The following is a 14983-nucleotide window of genomic DNA, read 5'->3' as shown; positions in this document are numbered from 1 at the left end:
TTCTCAGAACTTAAAAATAATTCCTATTGTCACTCCAGAAGGGCTCCACTCACCTCTTCACCAACATATGATTTATGCCATTGGTTTAACAATCAGACTCAAAGATAAATGATATGAAAATATTATAAATCACATAGCTTACATGATAACAAAATGAGTGCTGCAGTGAAAAGATTGTAATTGACTACTTCCATTGATTTTGAACATTCTCAGCTTAAGGCTAGATGCATGTAGATGTAAATGAGCTATTATGATCCCAGGTCATGTTACTGCTGGACAAGGCTGATCCAGAATGAAACCTTGCTTGATAAATCATATGTTTCCATTTTATTTTCATTAATGTGACAGTCAATCACTGAAACATAGTCTCATGAGGCTGCAGAGTTTCTTTAACAACAGGGCAGAATTTTATTACACAAAAGGTGAAAACAAAGGAAAATAATACAAATTAAATGAAATAATTGTAAAGAGGCCAATATACCATCACCAAGTCAGTGTTTATTTACTTGTGCCCAGTACACTGATGTGGCCAGCCAGCTCCGAGTCAGCCCCTGAATTAAGGAGATTCAGAATCCCTAGTTTACATCTGTTAGCCAGGTCTCCCGGATTGACCCAGCTTAACACCTCCAATCAAGGACCTCGTGGTCAATGAGATCCACCAGGTTCCAATCACTACACTAAACTATCCAAATATAGAACATGGTTAGAAAGATTTTAAAACAGGAAAATAAAATATGAACCTGTTGCCAGATATCATCCGTTACAAAGACACAAATCCAGAGAGATTGTCTTTCCCTATCAAATCAATAACTCTCAATTAATCAATCTTCCCAGATTTCTGCCCTCTGCACTGTGGTATCTTCTTATATGAATACACACAAAGTTGAAACCTTTATAATTTTTTCAGCTTTTAATAACTTGCAGATTTCTAAACGCACACTCCTAGTTTGGAAATTTCACAAACTAAACTTTTTTGCTGAAGTAGCTGTTTTTTCCCTGACCTGTTTTGAATTCTTTTCTAGGAACGAAAAAAACTGCTTATGACCATTATCACATCTACCCCAAACAGTCATAAGTACTTTCAGTCATTAGGTTTTCTAAATCATTGATTATTCTGGATTGAAAACAAGCTAATGTTTGCTCTAGTTGTTGTGAAATGTCACAGTCCAAACAAGTTTTGATTAACTCCTCCAGGATTTTGCAGTTACCTGTTCTCTGACACACACTGGATTAGGTCACTGATCCAGCAGGACCATCTATTTTTTTAATAACATGCATTCACAAAAGTAAGCATGTCATGAAACATAAAATATGTAATTATTTTAAAATCTGAACTCTAAAAATGAAAATTTATTCATACAAATTTTACAGCTTTCTTCACAGAGTCCACAACTTAATTTATTTTAGTTCTTTAAAGAATGACTCTTGAATAAGTTAATCTTTTTACTCATTTAGTTGTGCTTCGGTTTGAGGGATTATTGGCTGCTTTCCATCCCGACTTTCAAAAAAATGTTAGGCTTATTTATTCACTCATTTCTTTTCCAGCTTTTCTTTTTAGTTTTGTTCATGGGCTGGTAAGTTCAGCATTCATTGCCAACCCTTAATTTCTCTTGAGAAAGTAGTGTTAAGCCACCTTCTGGAACTATTACAATTTGCTTGATGAAGGTTTACCCACATTGCTGATAAGTAGAGTTGTAGGATTTTAACCCAGCAATGCTGAAGGGACAGCAATATATTTCTAAATTGGGGTGATATGAAACTTGAAAGGGAACTTGCAGGTGGTGGCATTCTTATGCATCAGTTGCTGATGTCCTTCTAGATGGGGGATGTCTGGGTTTACTGCAGTTGTGATTATGAAGTAAACACAGTCGCCACACGTGCAGTGTTGAAGGGAGCAAATTTGTGAAATGGTGAATGGGATGCTGATCAAGCAGGCTGCTCTCTGGAATGGTGTTGAGCTTCTTGACTGATGTTGGAGCTGCATTTATCTAGGTCGAGAGGGATTCTTCCATTCCATCTGACCTGTGCATTGTAGGTTGTGAACAAACTTTGGGGAATTAATTGAGAGATGAGCACTTCTACAAAATACCCATTCTTGCACCTGTTTATAATAGCCAACAAATAAAGGGCAGGAATATTGAACTAATATTTTGTAACATCATCACTGTAGAAGGCAAAAAGGTCCCAAGAATGCTTAAAAAATCAAGAAAATCAGCTAGAGGAAATTGAAACAGTCATAATCACCAGGGGAAAGCTCCTGGGAAAACTATGAGAAATAAAGAATGGCATGTCCCCTGATTTGATGATCTATATCATAGCATCTTCCAAAGGTTGCTGCAGCAATAGTAGATGCATTGTTTGTGATCTTTCAAAATTCCCCAGGTTCCAGAAGAGTTTCAGTGAATTGGGAAAATTGCAAATGTGACACCCCTAATCATGAAAAAAAGAGAGAAAGAAGGCAGAAATCATACATCACGTACCTTAACATCTGTCATAAGCAAAGTACTGGAATCCACTATTAAGGAGGCAGAATCATTGTGGTTTTGTGAAATGGAAATCATGCTGACTAATTTATTTAAGCTATTTGTGGAAGTAACATGTAGTGTGAGTAAAGACAAACCTTTAGCTGTGGTGTACTTGATTTTCCAAGAGATATTTAATAAGATGCCACATCAAAGGTTCCTTCACAAAATAAGAGCTCATAGTAAATGGTAACATACTAGCATGGAAAGTGGATTAATTGGATAACAGGAAGCAGAAAGTAGAGATAAAAGCATCATTTTGAATTAACAAACTCCAAGTAGTGGAATGCAATGGGGATAGTGCTGGTGTCTCAAACATTTACAATCTTCCTCCTTCATAATGTTTTTGGTGAAGGGACTGGAGCATGCATCACAAGAACTTATTTGAGAAGCACAAAAAATGATTAGGAAGATACATGGAATGTTGATACTCATTACGAGGGGAGTGAAGTATAAAAGTAGGGAAATGTTGGTTCAGCTGTACAGGCCATTATTGAGTTCACATTTGGAGTATTGTGTGCAGTTTTACTGTCTTAAGAAAGTTGCATTGGAAGCAGTTCAGATGTTCACTCAACTGGTTCCTTGGTAAAGGATCTTGCTTTTGGGGAAGATTGGACAGGTTGGGTCTGTATCTATTGAAGTTCAGAAGAATGAGAGGTAATCTTATTGAAACACATAAGGTGACAGGGTTGATTCTGCGAGTATGCTTCCTTTGTGATTGAGTAAAATGATGTAACTGAGACAGAGAGAAACTATTACTCCCTGTCCTTTTGGACATGTCTGCAACCTGCAACTTTTGGCAAAGTTGACCACATTGCCTTCCAACATCAACATCATCGAGTTGCATGGGACTGCACTGGCCTGGATCTGTTCTCAACTATCTAATTATAACCAGAATATAATCTGTAGTGTCTTCTCTTCCTGGATGTCTCCACCTATTTAACGTACTTTATTCCTTTAAGATATTCTTTAAAAGCACAGATTTGATTAAATTTACATTCATCTGCTCTTTTATCGCTGTTTGTGCCTTGGTGTCATATTAAATTATAATATTTCCATGTAGCATCTGAGGATGTCTTATTAGGATAACAGAATGATGCAAGGCATTGTCATTTTGTAGCAGAAGTTGGGTGGGCCTAGTTCCCTGTCTTGAGGAGGTCCAGCATGTCCTCAGACTCCATAAATCAACAATCATCTTCCTTTGAGCTATGCATCACATCAGCCAGCGACAGTTTCTCCCTCCACTGAGTTCTGATTGACTTCAATTTGCTAGGGGTCCTTAATGTCACCTGAATCAGAGACTGTCTTGAGGGCGAGGGCAGTCACTTTCACTTCACTTCTGGAATTAGTCTTTTTGTTTATTTTTAGACCAAAAGCGCACAGAGATCTGAAGCTGAGTGGTCCTGACAGAACCCAAACTGAGCAGGTGAGTAAGTACTGCCTAATAACCATCAACTAAACCTTCCATGACTTGACTGATTGAGAGTAGGCTGATGGAGTGATTATTCCCTTTTTCTAAGACAAGAAATATTGGGCAATTTTGTCATTGCCACATAGATGCTAGTATATGAGCTGTATTGGAGCAACTTAGTTGGAGGTGAGGCTAGTTCTGAAACTCAAATCTTTAGTTCCAAATGAGCAATTTCTTGAAATCACGTCGAGTGAAGCAAATTCATTGAAGATTGCCTTCTATGATTGTGGGGACCTGAAGAGGAGGATTCTCAGTATCATATACTTGGCACTTCAGGCTGAGGATGAGGAATGTTCATAAGAATTCCTGCCTCCTGTTGGTTACTTGATTCACCATTCATGACTGTGGCAGCACTGCAGTTTTTGTTAATTCCAGAATCACTTGGCTGTGTCTGTAATTTGCTGTTTCTGCTGTTTGACATAGCGTATAGCCCTGAGTTTTAGCTTCATATTGTGAGTTCAGTTTAAATAAAACTATTTATACTTAGTTGCTCTTGTCAGCTTTTCTTCTTTGCCAAAATATTACCCTTACATCAGTCTTTATTTTCTGTAATAACACTTGATATGACACTGATCACATGCATTCTGGAAATGGAGAGAGAGGGAATGAGGGAGAAGGGTGAGGTGACAACAGATGGAAACATTGTTTTTTTTGACAATATTGTCCTATGCTTTTGAATGTTGTGGCATTCTTGATAAGGGGCAATAGCATTGTCAATCAGTCTTCAAAAAACAGTGGGCTGATCTTATGATTTTTGGCTACTTCCGAGTTGCATTGAATCTTTTGGAGGGTTTTGCATTGCTGGCTTAGCGAGTTCTCACAATGGTATCTTACCAGACTCAACACATTAATTACCTGTTTCACCCCATGGCATCTCTTACACATGGTTTCCCCATTTTACCCTATTCTGTTCCTGGAACAACTTACCATTCAGTGGATATCCATTGAAGACTGGCACCCCCTTTGCCATGCCATCTTTGAAAGGCTGCTGTCCACCCAGACAAGCACTGTTAGCCTGCGATGCCCTGCTCAGCTCCTGACATGTGACCTAGGACAGATGGTCTTCTGAAGATCCTGCTGGACATGTGGAGCCAGTGCAGGACTTCCTCTTCCCTAGCCCTGGCAATGGAGGCCATGGCACCAGATCATGCCAATCTGATCCAAGTTACCATCTGGGTTAAAGCAGATTCAGTCATCTGGAAGAAAATCCAGCAATGTAGGATGAAGGTCAATGTCTCTTTCCACTCCACCAGGGTAACCATCACAGTCTTCTCTCCACCTCATCAACACTATCTGTGCTGCTGTATTCTTTCTTGCCAAAGTTCAAGCTCTACTACTCTCCCTGCCTGTGTTACCTTTCCCACTTGCTGTCATCCACCCTATCCCCGACACCATGAGTCCTGCAATCCTCTGTGCTGCCTGGTGACTTGTTCCACGAGCGCCGACAGTAATAGCTGTATGATCTCCATCTCTCATAATACCTGCCTGTTTCCTATTCCAGGAGAAAAGAGCCCACAGGGCAGAAGGGGACAAGACCGATGGTTTCATTTGCTCATCACTTGACTCCTCATTCCTTCTATAAAAAGAATCCTGACTTTGACTGCTCTGAGCAGGGCCTGGTCTTGGAATCAGTGTAGGTGAAAGTGAGTACTGCAGATGCTGGAAATCAGTCAAGATTAGAGTGGTGCTGGAAAAGCACAGCAGGTCAGGCAGCAACCGAGGAGCAGGAAAATTGATGTTTTGGGCAAAAGCCCTTCACCAGGATTCCTGATGAAGGGGTTTTGTCCGAAACGTCGATTTTCCTGCTCCTCGGATGCTGCCTGACCGGCTGTGCTTTTCTAGCACCACTAATCTTGACTTGGAATCAGTGTACTTAATCCACTCGGTGCTCACTTTGGTTTCCTTGTTGAGTTATCTTGATGTCAGGTTTATTTGGTGAGTTTGGTAAGACAGAGGCATGACAATTAATGAGGTCTGATAACAAGGCTTTCAAAAAAGTTAATGAGCATCACAGCATCTCACTGTTGCTTCGCAAGAATCTCACCACACTGCTTGTGAAAAATGTAAAAGGTGGAATGAGATGTTATCAATATCGAGATAGTCCTCACCAAACTGTTCTCTCAATTCTGTCATGTATTGACTGAGACCCCTAGAAGGTTCCACTCCTCATTTCTTGTCATGTTTGTATCGTAGTCCATTTTTAAAGAAAATTCTATTGTTGGTCTCAGGAGGTCAGCCATCAAGGGCACATTCTTTCTCCAGAAATAAATCCTGATCTTGTGCAGAAAGCAATTCTCAAATCTGTTAACATACGTTGTTGCAACACACATACTGCTGTTGAGCTTGTAATAAACTGGTAAAATAGATTTAATTTTTCTTTTAAGAGCTTGAGGGTTTTGACCTATAAATGAGCATTAGTCTATACCTGGAACAGAACCAGCTTCCTCTGCTTTAAAGACCTCTTTTGGCTGGTTCTTTCTCCTCCGTACACTTATACAGCTCCTCTGGGAACTCTCCTGCATTTACATGCATCTGCTGATCCAACCTCTCTCACTAACTTCACATTTTGAACACTTAAACACTTTTTGAAGAAATTAGAAACCTTTCTGTACCGGATGCAAATCCCCTGGAAGGTAAAGAGGCCATACCGTATCTCCTTCATCTCCACTGAAATCATCAGCACTATCTTTACTACTTTTTACATGTTGGTACAGTATAACAGCCTATTCTAATTATTGGGCAATTAACTGGGAATTTTTGATACTCGTGGTCAGTCCATACATCAGTCAGCTTCTCAATTTCTTTAAACTGTGTAACTCTCCTACTCGCAGAAAATTAACCTGGCAATAATACTACCAGAGGAACGAACATTGATACTTATTTATCCTTAGAATGCTAAACATTCTGAATTGTAGATTCCTAACAGTGTATTCCCTAGCCAACATAGTTATACCATTGCAGTTCCTTCATTTAATACTGTCATGTCTTCAGCAAGTGTCATCACTTTCTTGGGCTGTTTACTGGTTTAAAAACCCACTTATTTTTAAATAATTATGGTTTACTGATCATCTGTACTGTACTCACTGATACAAATGCAAAAACTTATAGTAATGCAATCTACAGCAGCGCACTTAAACACAAATTATGGCTATGTGGGTCAATGTACAACATGGCAGACATGCACAAGCATGTTTTTGGATTCATTCATGGAATATAGGTGTTGCTGGTTGGGGCAGAATTTATTGTCCATCCCTAGTTGTCCCTTGATCTGAGTGGCTTGACAGGGCCATTTCAAAGGGCAGTTGTGTCAGCTACATTGCTGTGAATCTGGAGTTACACTTAGACCAGATCAGGTAAGGATGACAGATTTCCTTCCCAAAATAAAATTAGTAAACCAGATGGATTTTTACCACATTTGGCAATGCTTACATGGTTGCCGTCAGGCTAGCTTTTAGTACAGATTTTTTTTGTTTATTGAATTCATTTCATCATATGCCCTTGTGGGTTTTAACCCATATCCTCAGAATTAGTCAAAGGTTCTGGACTACTATTTTGATTATATTACCACTACATCACCACCTCTCCCTATTCTAGAAAGACAATATGCCTTCAACTCCATATTCAATTGCCTATTTTTCTCCAGGCACTCCTTTTGTTCCAAAAAAAAAAGTGAATATTGAAGCCAAAATGGGCAAAACTAAGTGAAATGTTTTGCATGAGTAAGTAAACTCACAAATGAAGATGACACAAATAGCAGAACGTAACTGTAATCACAAAGACGTGCTGTATGTGAAGTAAAGTTTTGAACCTATGAAGAACCGCACTACCGAGATGATTAACTTTTCGAAGGAACACAAATTCAGTCAAGCTTTTAAATAGAAAATGCAATGTTAATAATTTCTAAAATGCATTATTGCAAATAAAAGAATTGATCAAAGCAGTTCACTTATGCAATTGATTCTTTGCAGTCACCGTGATAAATGTCACTCTTATAAATAACAGCACACCAAACTATTTATTGTCCAAGCAAATAAATAACTTAATTAAATTAGAATTGAGTAGTATTGTGTTTACCCATTATAAATGAATAACTATTAATATCCCTTGACTTGATGTGGAAATACCTTTTTTGAATAATTCAGATATATATCAACCCAGGTTATGTCTAAAATTGATTCAACATTTTGATTATTTGTTGCATGACCATTGATCTTAATCCTGGATCACCTGTGGACACAAAACATTGGATTCCAATATGTATTTTTTAAAAGGGACTGATGTAACTAAAATGACCACAGATGAAATTCAATGGCTGTCTGGAGAGGAATTCTGGAAAGTGTCGCAAAGTCACGCAGACCCCCTCTTAGCAGAAGGCATCACTTGCGGACATGTTTGTGTTTTATTCTTCCAGAAATAAACAAAAAAACTAGTTTTTTTAAGTGAGCTTTGACTCTGGTCTGTGTGTATTCATAATCTGACATCTTAGACAGTGGGCTAGTGTTCTGTGAAGTTCACAGGTTTCAAAACATCCATTAGACACACTTGCACTCCAGATAAAGAAAAGGAAAAGGCTCTGTCTCAGTTTGAGTGCTGCCTGCCAGCCACTATCAAAAGGACAAAGAAGTTAAGAATCTCAAAATCAACTATTTAATTATCAATGTTAATGTTATCAGTAACATCCACTGTAACAGCCACAACATTGAATTATCTATTTTTCACAAATGAACATAAGTGAACAGAATAAATACTACTACCCATTGTCTACATAATTAATTTATTAGGAATTTTACTGATCCACATGTAAGTAGTTTTTGGAAGACATGCTAATTCATCTTTGATCTGGTGATTTGACTGTTTAGCTAAGGATCTTTACTCCTGCTGTCTCACTCAGCTGTATGAAAAAAGTCAATGAAATATATGAGAAAATAATAAAATAATCCAAAAATGATTTCTTAACTGGCCAATTGATCAAGAAACACTGCAAAGCAGCGATCTTTTGCATTACTATATTATTATAATATGTTTAAATGCTCATGTTTAAATAGTACATTAATTTATCCTTCTTTCCCTTAGCTGAGTGTAACATGGGGCAGTTAATTTCTTTTATTGTGTTATATCTGGTCACTTGTGCTCCAGCACGTTTCTATAATGAAATAGACAGGTTGTTAGCCTGATTCATGATGCTGTATTTAGACAATCGTCGCAATTCAATGGGGGTCAGTGCAGTCGGATGAGAGTACCTCGCTGGATGTCAACACATTATTCATATGCCATAATTTTTGCTTTTGTTCATCAGACCATTTTGATATGTAAACTGCAGCGAATAGATGGCTGCAGCAACTAATAACCCAGTGATACAAAAAAGTTCCATCATATTGTAGAACAAAATAATATGGCATAGATTTGTGTCCAGAACCAAGAAAGATCTCAGTTTTTGTTTTATTCGGAGTGCGAGTGCTCCCTTCGTTAGATAGAAGAAAATGCGTCATCTGCACACAGAATAATATGCTGGTGCATGTTGCTGAGTGTTGCCATCTGGTTGTTTTTTTTTGAAATTGTCAATTATTCATTCCTGATTTGATTTATATGAAAAAAAAGCAAGACTGCATTTATAGTTGTTTTAACCATCCTGTTCAAACATGTCACAACACATATCTGGTGCAGGTAAGACTTGAACTCAGTCCTTCTGTCTCAGAGGTAGGGCCACTATCACTGCACCACAACAATTCCTAAAATTGCATTTATATAATGAGCTACAATTTACTGTTACTAATTTATGAATGGTCCCTAAAATGAGTTTCACAAGGCTTTGCTTGCTTAATCTCTCTGATATTAAGTGGCAAGTATGAGCTGCAAATGACATTGGCCACTGTTCTATCACACTTTTGAATAATCTCTCACAGTCTTTCAAACACAAAGAATTACTTTAAAATGCAATTCATGTTTTTACTTAACTTTTGTTGAAAGCAGAAAGAGTTAAACTGATATGAATTGTGATGAGTCATTGTGGTTATACAATGATAAACAATATTTTTTAATAATTTAAAATTCAGCATAAAACTGACAAACTGCTTTTAAGTAGGTAGGTATTCTGATGGCACCTGGACAAAAACATTATATTCTTCACCACTAACAAACTATTTGTCGGTTCTCATAAATGAGGCGAAAAACATTCAATTATAATCAGCAGCTCCTCAGTCAATAATGTTTTCTATGTTGATTCAAAAATTTTAAAATTTATTTTCTTCAGATAACATTCAAAACATACCTTTTAGAGTCATAGAGTCATAGACATGTACAGCATGAAAACAGCACGAAACAGCATGAAACAGCACAGGTCCAACCTGTCCATACCGACCAGATATCCCAACCCAATCTCGTCCCAGCTGCCAGCACCTGGCCCATATCCCTCCAAGTTCGTCCTATTCATATATCCATTCATGTACCAGCCTCCACCACTTCCTCTGGCACCTCATTCCATACAGGTTCCATCCTCTGTGTGAAAAAGTTGCCCCTCAGGTCTCTTTTATATCTTTCCCCTCCCACATTAAACCTATTCCCTCTAGTTCTGGACTCCCCCACCCCAGGGAAAAGACTTTGTGTATTTACCCTATCCATTCCTCTCATAATTTGTAAACCTTTAAAAGGTCACCCCTCAGCCTGCGACACTCCAGGGAAAGCAGGCCCCAGCCTTGTTCAGCTTCTCCCCATAACTCAAATCCTTCAAACTTGGCAACATCCTTGTAAATCTTTTCTGAACCCTTTCAAGTTTCACAACATCTTTCCAATAGGAAGGAGACCTGAATTGCATACAACATTCCAACAGTGACCTAACCAATGTCCTGTACAGCTGCAACATGACCTCCCAACTCCTGTACTCAATACTCTGACCGATAAAGGAAAGCATACCAAACACCTTCTTCACTATCCTATCTACCTGTGACTCCACTTTCAAGGAGCTACGAACCTGCACTCCAAGGTCTTTTTGTTCAGCAACACCCCCTAGCAGCTTATCATTAAGTATATAAGTCCTGCTAAGATTTGCTTTCCTAAAATGCAGCACCTCACATTTATCTGAATTAAACTCCATCTGCCACTTCTCAGCCTATTGGCCCATCTGATCAAGATCCTGTTGTAATCTGAGGTAACATTCTTCACTGTCCACTACACCTCCAATTTTGGTGTCAGCTGCAAACTTACCAACTATACCTCTTATGCTCGAATCCAAATCATTTATATAAATGATGAAAAGTAGTGGACCCAGCACCGATCCTTTCAGCACTCCACTGGTCACAGGTCTCCAGTCTGGAAAGCAACCCTCCACCACCACCATCTGTCTTCTACCTTTGAGCCAGTTCTGTATCCAAATGGTGAGTTCTCTCTGTATTCCATGAGATCTAACCTTGCTAACCAGTCTCCCATGGGGAACTCTGTCAGACGCCTTACTGAAGTCCAGATAGTTCTAGGGTATGTGGAAACAGACCCTTCAATCCAACTCATCCATGCCACCCAGATATCCTAATTCATCTAGTCCTATTTGCCAGTATTTAGCCCATATCCCTCTAAACCCTTCCTATTCCAAAACCCATCCAGATGCCTTTTTAAATGTTGTAATTGGACCAGCCTCCACCACTTCCTGGCAATTTAATTCATACATGCACCACCCTATGTGTGAAAAAGTTATCCCTTAGGTCCCTTTTTTCCCCCTCTAACCGAACCTGAACCCAAAACCTATGCCCTCTAGTTTTGGAGTCCCGCATCCCAGGGAAAATACCTTGTCTATTTATTTTATCTATGCCCGTCTTGATTTTATAAATTTGTAACAAGGTCATCCCTCAGCCTACGATGCTCCAGGGAAAATAGTCCTAGTGTATTCAGCTTCTCCCTGTAGCTCAAACCTTCCTGCCCTGGCAATATCCTTGTACATCTTTTCTGAACCCTTTCAAGTTTTACAACATTCTTCGTACAGGAAGGAGACCAGAATTGCGTATAGTATTCCAAAAGTAGCCTAACCAATGTCCTGTACAGCTGCAACATGACCTTCTAATTCCTGAACTCAGTGCACTGACCAATAGAGGAAAACACACCAAATGCCTTCTTCACTATTTTGTCTACCCCCACTCCATTTTCAAGGAACTATAAACCGGCACTCCAAGACCTTTTTTTTTCAACAGCACTCAGCAGGACCTTACCATTAAGTGTATAAGTCCTGATTTGCTTTTCCAAAATGCGGCACCTCACATTTGTCTAAATTAAACTCCATCTGCCACTCCCTGGCCCATTGGCCCATCTGATCAAGATTCTGTTGTACTCTCAAGTAACCTTCTTTGCTATCTGTTACACCTCCAATTTTGGAGTCATCTGCAAGCTCACTAACCAGTTGAAACTTTATTGCTGGAACAGCACAGCAGGTCAGGCAGCATCTAGGGAACAGAAGATTCGACGTTTCGGGCACATGCCCTTCTTCAGGATGTGCCCGAAATGTCGAATCTTCTGTTCCCTAGATGCTGCCTGACCTGCTGTGCTGTTCCAGCAATAAAGTTTCAACTTTGATCTCCAGCGTCTGCAGACCTCACTTTCTCCTCCAAGCTCACTAACCATACCACCTATGTTCACATTCAAATCATTTATATAAATAACGAAAAGCTTTTGAACAAAACTTTAAGTTTATTACAGCCATACAGCATAGAAATAGACCCTTTGGTCCAACTAGTACGCGCCAACCATGTTTCTAAATTAAACGAGTCTCACCTGCCTACATTTGGCCCATATCCTACAAAGCTTTCTTGTTCATATCCTTATCCAAATGTCGTTTAAACATTGTAACTGTACTTTCCTCTGCAGTTCATTCCACACACGAACCACTCTCCTTGCAAAAACAGTTGCTCCTCTTGTTCTTTTTAAATCTTTCTCCTCACCTTAAAAATGTCCCCCCTCATTTTGAATTTGTCCACTTTAGCAATAAAGCCTTTGTTATTCACCTTGTCAATGCCTCTCATGATTTTATAAACTTCTATAAGGTCATCCCTCAGCCTCCTATGCTCCAGTGAAAGAAGTTCCAGCCTATTTCTGTAACTCAAACCTTCCATTCCTAGCGACATATTCGTAAATCTTTTCTCAACGCTCTCCAATTTAATAATATCCTTCCAATCATAAGGTGATGTGAACTGCACACAGTACTCCAGAGGAAACGTCACTAACATGCTGTACAACATTAAAATGACATCTCAGCTCCGATACTCAAAGGTCTGAGCAATGAAGGCAAGTGTGCTAAATATCTTCTTAACCACCCTGTCAACATGTGATGCAAATTTCAAAGTATTATGTACCTGAACCTCTAGGTCTCTCTGTTCGATGACACTACGGACTGTCAAGCACCCAGTCAATCTTCAGGTTATCTGCAAATTTACTGATCTACCTCTCCAAACCCCCAACCCCCAACCTCCACATTAGATAAACTAAGCTATTGTAAATCTTTTGTAATCTCCCTTACACACTATTTAGACATAGAGTAGTCTCCTCCGTGTTGTGGGGTAAGTAATGGAAAGAAAGGTGAGAAAATACAATGAGGATGGAAAATCAAATTCTCAGTGTGGAAAAAGATTTCTCAATTTTCCCCAAAGCTTACATGGTGACTTCAGAATCTCGGCATTGAGTGGTGTCTGACTTATTTCCGTGTATTTCCACGTAACTAAAGCCCCAACATGTTATATTTATATGCCGCTTCCAATTCTCCTCTCCTTCAGTGAAAAACAAGATGTAAATTACAGCAGATACCTGGTGGTAGCATGTCACTGAATGCTTGTCCTGGCTATCATACACCTGTGTCTGGAGCACAATATCCTTGCATGTTCCAACATTCTCAACCTTTCGTCCACACAACTCCGCATCAGAAAATCACCAGCCTCAATATCGTCATGCCTGCACTTGGAACAACTCAGACACTCTTCAGCCTTTCAGCACTTTAATTTGGAGCTCAGTTGATCCTGTGACTTGCATGCATTTGTCAGGTTGCTTTGTGCACAGGGATACACATGTGTTTCATACATTTAGGAGAAAGTGAGGACTGCAGATGCTGGAGATCAGAGCTGAAAAATGTGTTGCTGGAAAAGCGCAGCAGGTCAGGCAGCATCCAAGGTGCAGGAGAATCGACGTTTCGGGCATAAGCCCTTCTTCAGGAATGAGGAAGGTGTGCCAAGCAGGCTAAGATAAAAGGTAGGGAGGAGGGACTTGGGGGAGGGGCGTTGGGAATGCGATAGGTGGAAGGAGGTTAAGGTGAGGGTGATAGGCCGGAGAGGGGGTGGGGGCGGAGAGGTCGGGAAGAAGATTGCAGGTCAAGAAGGCGGTGCTGAGTCCGAGAGTTGGGACTGAGATAAGGTGGGGGGAGGGGAAATGAGGAAGCTGGAGAAATCTGCATTCATCCCTTACATCTCATACATTTACATCAGATACATCATATGGCTTTTAGCTTGCTTTCTTAGTGTTGACCCATTTTGTTCTTATTTTGCTATTACCAGCCTCTAGGCACTTCACGTTGCTTTTTTAGTGCTCAGGACCTTTAGTGCTTAGTTGCAGGCTGCCAGGTTCTGTGACTTTCATGGCTGTTTAAGCTTTTAAACAGAGGGAGAGGCAGGCAGCTTGTGACAGTGCAGAATACTGAATGATCAGGGGGCAGTCACATAGCTTTGTGTTATGTTGATATCATACCTTCAGAACGTGCCTTCACTTTATGTGGCAGGTAGACACAATGCAGGATCTGATCAGGTTCATAGTTCCTTGAAAATGAGTCGCAGGTTGACAGGGTAGTGAAGAAGACATTTGGCATGCTTGTCTTTATTGGTCAGTGCACTGAATGTAGGATTTGGGAGGTTATGTTATGGTTGTACAGGACATTGGTTAGGCCACTTTTGGAATATTTGTATTCAATTTTGACCTCCCAGCTCTAGGACGGATGTTGTAAAACTTGAAAGGGTTCAGAAAAGATTCACAG

The 14983-nt window shown here is 39.7% G+C and overlaps 1 protein-coding gene across 11 annotated transcripts in view; it reads left to right on the top strand.

The window, feature by feature from the left end:
* Positions 1-14983, top strand: part of fhit (fragile histidine triad diadenosine triphosphatase) — a 1333995-nt gene that overhangs the window by 161526 nt on the left and 1157486 nt on the right. For 2 of the 11 annotated variants that reach the window (XM_087994387.1, XM_087994383.1), the window contains one exon: positions 3891-3948. The exons of the other annotated variants lie outside the window; for them this stretch is intronic. The gene's annotated coding sequence lies outside the window, so the exon portion shown is untranslated. The remainder of the gene's footprint in view (positions 1-3890; positions 3949-14983) is intronic. 11 annotated transcript variants of the gene reach the window in all.

This window comes from Chiloscyllium plagiosum, unplaced genomic scaffold, assembly GCF_037043375.1.
Source record: "Chiloscyllium plagiosum isolate Xiang-an unplaced genomic scaffold, Cpla_swu_hap1 HiC_scaffold_14, whole genome shotgun sequence".
Taxonomy (NCBI): Eukaryota; Metazoa; Chordata; class Chondrichthyes; order Orectolobiformes; family Hemiscylliidae; genus Chiloscyllium; species Chiloscyllium plagiosum.
Note: the sequence above shows the minus strand (reverse complement) of the source record. Positions and strands in the feature narration are given on the sequence as shown.